The following is an 8,407-nucleotide window of genomic DNA, read 5'->3' on the forward strand; positions in this document are numbered from 1 at the left end:
CTTAGCAGTCGACAGTACATAAGTGAGTGGATTATTGTCACTATACACAGTGAAGAATGGTGCATAGTACAAATAATCACGAAACTTGTCTGTGATCGCCCACTTAAGCGCCAAAAATTCCAACTTGCCCGAGTGTAAGTTATAATTCTTCTCAGCTGCAGTTAATGTCCGAGAGCCATAGGCTATCACGCGAAGCCATTTGTCTTTGGTACAACACAGCACCTAAACCCCGGTTAGAGGCATCTGTATGCAAAATGAAAGGATGCGCGAAGTCAGGAAAACCTAAAACTGGTGGTTGAACTAAACAGTCTATTAGCTGCTCTAACACTGACTGATGCTCATCACTCCACTCAATACGTGTGTTGGAGGACACACTGTTATGTCTCACTTTCCATTTTTGTCTTTGATGCTGCTGAGTCTCAACATTCAGAGGGGCTTTAAGCAAAGCATACAAGGGACTAGCGATACAAGAGAAATCTTTGATGTATTGCCTATAATAGCTTAATAGTCCCAAAATGGCTCGAAGCTCACCGACAGTGCCTTGCTGCTTGTTTTTCAGGGCACGCACTGCTGCTGTATCTGCCGGGTCCATTTGGCTCCCCTCAGCAGAGACAATCCTGCCGAGGTACCTCACTTCCGGCTTGAAGAGGTCACACTTTCGGGCTTTGAGTTTTATTCCATTTTCCCTGAGACGTCGCAACACTCGTCTGACGTCCTCAACGTGGTTGTCAAATGTCCCGCTGAAAACAAGAATGTCATCAAGATAGGGGACACATATTTCGTCCCGTAACCCCTCCAGACATTGTTCTATACACCGCTGGAACGCTGCTGGTGTATTCATGAGTCCAAACGGAATTCAAATCCATTCATAAAGGCCCCAAGGGGTCACGAAGGCGGTCAGGTGTCGGCTCCCCTTGGACATGAACCCCTGGTGGTAGGCTTTGCCTTGGTCCAGCAGCGAGAAGATGGTGTTACCCCCAAGGCTATCCACCACGTCCTGTACCCGTGGGATGGGGTGCCGGTCAGGGTGTGTTTTCCGGTTCAGCTCTCTGTAATCAATACATAAGCGCAGTGTACCATCTTTTTTCCTGACACAGACGACAAGGGATGAGTAGGAGGAAGTGGACTTTTCCACCCACCCCTGCGCTATCAAGTCCTGTAAATAGTCTTTCACCTCTCTGTACATTGGCTTTGGGACAGACATATATGTCTTTGAAACAGGCTCAGTGTCTTTCAACAAAATGTCCATTTGTAGGTTTTCCACACACCCTATGTCGTCGTCCGATTTTGAAAATGATGCCGATTCCTCTCTCAACATTTGCTGAACGGTCTTCCTTTTATCTTCGTCCAAATGAGAAAGGTCAATTGGGGGGTCCCACTGTTCACTGAGAGCGATGGTGGTATTCTGGACATGGACCTCATTGACAACCGCTGAAGGAAGGTCCCTTTTAAATATGTTAGCTGGGTAGACAGACCCTACTGACTGTACTGTACCAATAATAGCCTTTACTGGAAACCTAATATCATGATTAGTAGGGTTCTGGACACTAACAACTATCCTAGGGATGGAACCTGCCTTTACTGAGACCAACGAGTCACAAAGCTCGGGGCCATTTGGCCACTTTGGGTTTTCACTTGGCTCAAAAACCAATGTAACATCTTCCTTAAAGGGCTTAGCCTGTACTTTGCATGAAATAATAAGTGAGCTATGCCTGGCTATAGTGAATCTCTCATTTGTTGTTTTTACACGGTACTCATGTGCTTGTCCCAGACTAACTGCTTTTATGAAAGTGGCAGCTTTATTGCGCTTAAGGTGGGGAAAAGCTCGTCTAACCGATTTCAAGAGCTTTTCTGTATCCCCTGTTTGTGACTCATTAGAGAGGCTATCTAACACAAGACGCTCAATGACATTAAACCCTATGATAGGACACTGTTGCTGGTCACCTTTTAGTACTAATACTGGTACAAGTAGCCCTGGATCATTAGCACCAAGTTTAAATGGTATCTCAAGCCATCCTACATAAGGCATATCCGTTCCATTAGCTGCCACAATATTGAGAGTGTTATCAGGGTCAATAAGTTCATTCACATTTTTCAATGACACGTCAGGTAAGTTTGTTTGTTTCCATAACTCATCTACAGCACACACCTGGGACCCCGAGTCCCAGAGTGCTTCAACCCTTTTGTTACCCAAAAAGCACTGAATAAGACATTTCTTTCCCACTAACTCCCTGACCGAAGGTAATTTGCCACACTGTTTCTTATCTGTACGCTCGACAAATGACTGCTTATGTCTCTTCTGAACGGGGCCACGTGTGTGGGGCTTACATTCCATTTTCATAGCACCACTGTAACACTGGGACCTATCTGTCTCTGTGGTCACACCATGTCCCACTGGAGTAACCCTTTCTAGTTTAAAGCATGGTTCCTAGCTGAGTTCTGTGCTTTGCAGCCTGCTCTGAAATGTTCACTACTTCCACATTTAAAACAGTGCTGACAATATTCTTCACCTGTCTGAATACAAGAATAACACCTGGGCTGAGGGCGACGGGGCATGTAGTACTGCGGAGGGGCGAACCGCTGCTGGAACTGTGCTGCCCCCCTCATCGGCCTGGGGCCTGGTGCTGGGTGGTACTGCTGAAGAGCTGATGGGGAGTGCTGGGTGTAGTAGTGCCTGGCTGGTGGATCTACCTGATATTGTGAAGGTGGAGTGAAGGCGACCTGTTCAGGGTAGTGGTCAGGCAGGCGTTCAGGTCCTCCGCTGGTGGGCTGAGAAGTGGCTGTTGGTTTCTGAATAGTCTCTTTGATCTGGGACACTTCTGCACGCAGCTCTTTTAACAGCATCATCTCTGACCTCATCTCTTTGATCTCTGAAAGGAGTTCATTCGGCACAGTAACAGTATTCTGCTTTAAGACTGTCTTCTTCCCAATCGGGACTGGTGTGTCATCTAACTGGACAGTGTTCAGCGTTGTCACCCGTGCAGCAGCATTTTTCTTTTTTTCCTGTCGCTCTTTTTCATTTGCACATGCCATGTTTAATTTTTCTAACAGTACTTCATCTGATGTGGTGGTTAGCAGGAGGAAAGGTTGCATGTCACTCTTTACATTGTCACTCTGTAACCCCGTCAGAACTGTGTGCAGGAATAAACTCTGGACCAACGTGGGATCATACTTCACCCCTGATTCGGCTTCTTGAGATGCAAGAAGAATCCTTTGACGAAGATCCATTGCACGCAGTAGAAATTTCTGTGGGGACTCTTTATTAGTCTGCACTTCCGATGAGAGCTGCTTGTACAACTCAGTGGCTCCTCTCTCTTGATAGTGAGATCGGAGAATCCTTCGTAAAGAAGTTAGGGTAAGATTTTCTTTCCCTTCGAGGTAGCTTCTCAACTGCAGACCTGGTGTTATGGCACGAACCACTGCATCGATGATCTCATCCCCCTGGTAGCCTTTACTGAGCCAACTTTCTATCTGTCTGACCAAATTAGGAAATGTGAGTTTATCTTTTTGTCCGAGTTACCTATTTGTCCAGATATTTTGAAATCTTTGCGCCAGGGGGCAGTGTCTGGGGGCACTATGCTTCTCTTTCGCACTGCATCCCAACCTTTTTCACTTGGTTTGGCTATTTCTGGTTCAAAATCTTTTATACTTTCAATCAAGTCCTTTACACGTAGCAAATCTGACATTCCTCCATCTTCTAGCTCTAATTCAGCTCTTTCAATGTAGGTTGACACAATATTAATTAGTTGGCCTCGAGTCTTTCCTGTAAGTTGCTCTCTTTCCAATCCAGATATTTGGATTTCAGCACATAACTCTGACAACTAATCTGACAACTGTTGAAAATTCAGTCCAAATAACTTGCCTTTGATGTCCAACTGTAATTCCTCCAACGCCATTTTCGAGAGGGTAGACGCAGTTCAACTGGCCGGATTCACTTCAAAGTCTTCCAGTGCCCTCTAGTGGTGGCTGTACGCACAGAGATGCACCCAGCGCACATGTAGAAACAAACCAGTAAACGGCGACGCCACTCCGACTGGGTTGATTGGGGATATTCGGCGCGAGCTTCTACCCACGGCGAGTAGACAACACTCAAACGCAAATATCCCAGCGGTGCCTCCAAAATGTTGTGCTCTCCACTATAGTAAGGGAGATACGGTGTTGTGGGATCCAGAAAAAAACCACAAGACAAGCAATGTGATACATCTTGACTCAACAGTGGTTTACTTCGAATGCCCCGATCTAATGCAAACGTACGCGCACAACAATTTCCGGTCCAACGATCTAAATCGGTCCGACACGAAACACGAACCGAAGCAGGCGTTCCATGTTTAAATAAACATTTTCGATATATATCATTTGTAAACCAATAGAACTACGCGAATGTAACCAAAATAGGAAATACGATCATTTACAACCTGTCACACATTCGCGCCAGCGTTCACTCTACCCGGAATGAATGGACGAAACGGATTGCATTGGAAGCCAAAGAAAAGTTACCCACGTTAACGCATCAACTGGACTCAAATGCGCCTTATTTGACAACACGACACAAATAACACCTTCATCGATTCAAGCCTGTATTTGGAAAACCAAATAACCATCATCCGACAAGAACGAACACCATGAGCGAAGACCGACGCTCTCCCTGCAACACTATAAAGAGGGATTTTCTGGCACATTCCCTCGCTTACGGCCATACTACCCTGAGAACGCCCGATCTCGTCCGATCTTGGCAGCTAAGCAGGGTCAGGCCTGGTTAGTACTTGGATGGGAGACCGCCTGAGAATACCCGGTGCTGTAAGGTTTTTTTTTTTGCAGCCACCCCAAACTCTGTGGGCCGAGAAATGGTCTCTCCCGTTCGCGATCCGATTCCACTTTTCATTTCATGATCAGCCCCGACGCGATTTTAAACGGCTTCCCACACGTTGATTTTACTCTTGAGTGGCTGCGTGTAACGATATGGCTTTCCGACAGAGGGAGCTGTCCGCATGGGGGACCGTCATGACAGTATTCGTACGCGAAGCAGAACTGGGCTTCTGCGTGCTGGACAGCTTCTTTTACTCCCCTTTCAAACCATCAATTTTCCTTTCGCTACAATTTTAACCTCATTGTCCTCAAATGAGCGGTAGCTAGCTTTGAGGTGCATATGTACTGCAGATTGAGGCCCAGTAGTATTATCCCAGCGGTGTTGATAAAGTATTTTTTTTTGAGAATTTGTTTAGTCTCCCCAATGTTTTGCTCTTTATAATTTTCATTTTTCCAATGTATTGAATAAACTACATGACTTTGTTTTTCATTTGACAGCCTATCTTTTGGATGCACTCACTTTTGCCTTCAATTGTTTATCGGTTTGAAATAAGTAGGAATTTTGTGTTGCCAAAGGACTGTAGTTTTTCAGAAAGCCCTGCAATGTAAGGTAATGCTACTCCTCTCCTTTTAGTATCTTCAGAATTTTCGGTTTAATTCCCTATCCTTTTCTTTTGACATTTATTATGATTACTCTCCGTCTCGTCCTTGACGCCCTCCGCTGACGTAATCACACAGCGACACTGATCTCGTGATCAACCATTTCACCACATAATATTCATAGTTATAGATAACATTTTAAGCGCCTTTCAAAGCTCTAAAGGCCACTTTACAGTCACGGGATAAGAACGTTTTTTGTGCGAGTGAACAGAGGCAACCATTCGCGCCAGCGTTCACTCTACCCGGAATAAATGGACGAAACGGATTGCATTGGAAGTCAAAGAAAAGTTACCCACGTTAACGCATCAGCTGGACTCACATGCGCCTTATTTGACAACACGACACAAATAACACCTTCATGGATTCAAGCCTGTATTTGGAAAACCAAATAACCATCATCCAACAAGAACGAACACCATGAGCAAAGAAAGACGCTCTCCCTGCAACACTATAAAGAGGGATTTTCTGGCACATTCCCTCCTTTATGGCCATACTACCCTGAGAAAGCCCGATCTTGACTGATCTCGGAAGCTAAGCAGGTTCGGGCCTGGTTAGTACTTGGATGGGAGACCGCCTGGGAATACCAGGTGCTGTAAGATTTTTTTTTTTTTGCAGCCACCCCAAACACTGTGGGCCGAGAAATGGTCTCTCCCGTTCGCGATCCGATTTCACTTTTCATTTCACGATCACCCCGACGCAATTTTAAACGGCTTCCCACACATTTATTTTACTCTTGAGTTGCTGCGTGTAACGATGTTTAATTTTTCTAACAGTACTTCATCTGATGTGGTGGTTAGCAGGAGGAAAGGTTGAATGTCACTCTTTACATTGTCACTCTGTAACCCCGTCAGAACTGTGTGCAGGAATAAACTCTGGACCAACGTGGGATCATACTTCACCCCTGATTCGGCTTCTTGAGATGCAAGAAGAATCCTTTGACGAAGATCCATTGCACGCAGTAGAAATTTCTGTGGGGACTCTTTATTAGTCTGCACTTCCGATGAGAGCTGCTTGTACAACTCAGTGGCTCCTCTCTCTTGATAGTGAGATCGGAGAATCCTTCGTAAAGAAGTTAGGGTAAGATTTTCTTTCCCTTCGAGGTAGCTTCTCAACTGCAGACCTGGTGTTATGGCACGAACCACTGCATCGATGATCTCATCCCCCTGGTAGCCTTTACTGAGCCAACTTTCTATCTGTCTGACCAAATTAGGAAATGTGAGTTTATCTTTTTGTCCGAGTTACCTATTTGTCCAGATATTTTGAAATCTTTGCGCCAGGGGGCAGTGTCTGGGGGCACTATGCTTCTCTTTCGCACTGCATCCCAACCTTTTTCACTTGGTTTGGCTATTTCTGGTTCAAAATCTTTTATACTTTCAATCAAGTCCTTTACACGTAGCAAATCTGACATTCCTCCATCTTCTAGCTCTAATTCAGCTCTTTCAATGTAGGTTGACACAATATTAATTAGTTGGCCTCGAGTCTTTCCTGTAAGTTGCTCTCTTTCCAATCCAGATATTTGGATTTCAGCACATAACTCTGACAACTAATCTGACAACTGTTGAAAATTCAGTCCAAATAACTTGCCTTTGATGTCCAACTGTAATTCCTCCAACGCCATTTTCGAGAGGGTAGACGCAGTTCAACTGGCCGGATTCACTTCAAAGTCTTCCAGTGCCCTCTAGTGGTGGCTGTACGCACAGAGATGCACCCAGCGCACATGTAGAAACAAACCAGTAAACGGCGACGCCACTCCGACTGGGTTGATTGGGGATATTCGGCGCGAGCTTCTACCCACGGCGAGTAGACAACACTCAAACGCAAATATCCCAGCGGTGCCTCCAAAATGTTGTGCTCTCCACTATAGTAAGGGAGATACGGTGTTGTGGGATCCAGAAAAAAACCACAAGACAAGCAATGTGATACATCTTGACTCAACAGTGGTTTACTTCGAATGCCCCGATCTAATGCAAACGTACGCGCACAACAATTTCCGGTCCAACGATCTAAATCGGTCCGACACGAAACACGAACCGAAGCAGGCGTTCCATGTTTAAATAAACATTTTCGATATATATCATTTGTAAACCAATAGAACTACGCGAATGTAACCAAAATAGGAAATACGATCATTTACAACCTGTCACACATTCGCGCCAGCGTTCACTCTACCCGGAATGAATGGACGAAACGGATTGCATTGGAAGCCAAAGAAAAGTTACCCACGTTAACGCATCAACTGGACTCAAATGCGCCTTATTTGACAACACGACACAAATAACACCTTCATCGATTCAAGCCTGTATTTGGAAAACCAAATAACCATCATCCGACAAGAACGAACACCATGAGCGAAGACCGACGCTCTCCCTGCAACACTATAAAGAGGGATTTTCTGGCACATTCCCTCGCTTACGGCCATACTACCCTGAGAACGCCCGATCTCGTCCGATCTTGGCAGCTAAGCAGGGTCAGGCCTGGTTAGTACTTGGATGGGAGACCGCCTGAGAATACCCGGTGCTGTAAGGTTTTTTTTTTTGCAGCCACCCCAAACTCTGTGGGCCGAGAAATGGTCTCTCCCGTTCGCGATCCGATTCCACTTTTCATTTCATGATCAGCCCCGACGCGATTTTAAACGGCTTCCCACACGTTGATTTTACTCTTGAGTGGCTGCGTGTAACGATATGGCTTTCCGACAGAGGGAGCTGTCCGCATGGGGGACCGTCATGACAGTATTCGTACGCGAAGCAGAACTGGGCTTCTGCGTGCTGGACAGCTTCTTTTACTCCCCTTTCAAACCATCAATTTTCCTTTCGCTACAATTTTAACCTCATTGTCCTCAAATGAGCGGTAGCTAGCTTTGAGGTGCATATGTACTGCAGATTGAGGCCCAGTAGTATTATCCCAGCGGTGTTGATAAAGTATTTTTTTTTGAGAATTTGTT

The 8,407-nt window shown here is 45.5% G+C and overlaps 2 non-coding genes and 1 pseudogene across 2 annotated transcripts; all 3 read left to right on the plus strand.

Moving 5' to 3' along the window:
- The first annotated feature begins 4,685 nt into the window (after positions 1-4,685).
- Positions 4,686-4,804, plus strand: LOC148881227 (5S ribosomal RNA). The gene has a single exon (XR_016114084.1). It is a non-coding gene; the product is annotated as a 5S ribosomal RNA (ribosomal RNA).
- A 1,142-nt stretch (positions 4,805-5,946) lies between these two features.
- Positions 5,947-6,065, plus strand: LOC148881228 (5S ribosomal RNA; annotated as a pseudogene).
- A 1,808-nt stretch (positions 6,066-7,873) lies between these two features.
- LOC148881229 (5S ribosomal RNA) lies at positions 7,874-7,992 on the plus strand. Its single transcript, XR_016114086.1, has one exon. It is a non-coding gene; the product is annotated as a 5S ribosomal RNA (ribosomal RNA).
- The last annotated feature ends 415 nt before the right edge of the window (positions 7,993-8,407 follow it).

The sequence above is a fragment of the Hippocampus bargibanti genome, unplaced genomic scaffold, assembly GCF_051943395.1.
Source record: "Hippocampus bargibanti isolate YZ-2025 unplaced genomic scaffold, ASM5194339v1 Contig00122, whole genome shotgun sequence".
In the NCBI taxonomy this organism is placed as follows: Eukaryota; Metazoa; Chordata; class Actinopteri; order Syngnathiformes; family Syngnathidae; genus Hippocampus; species Hippocampus bargibanti.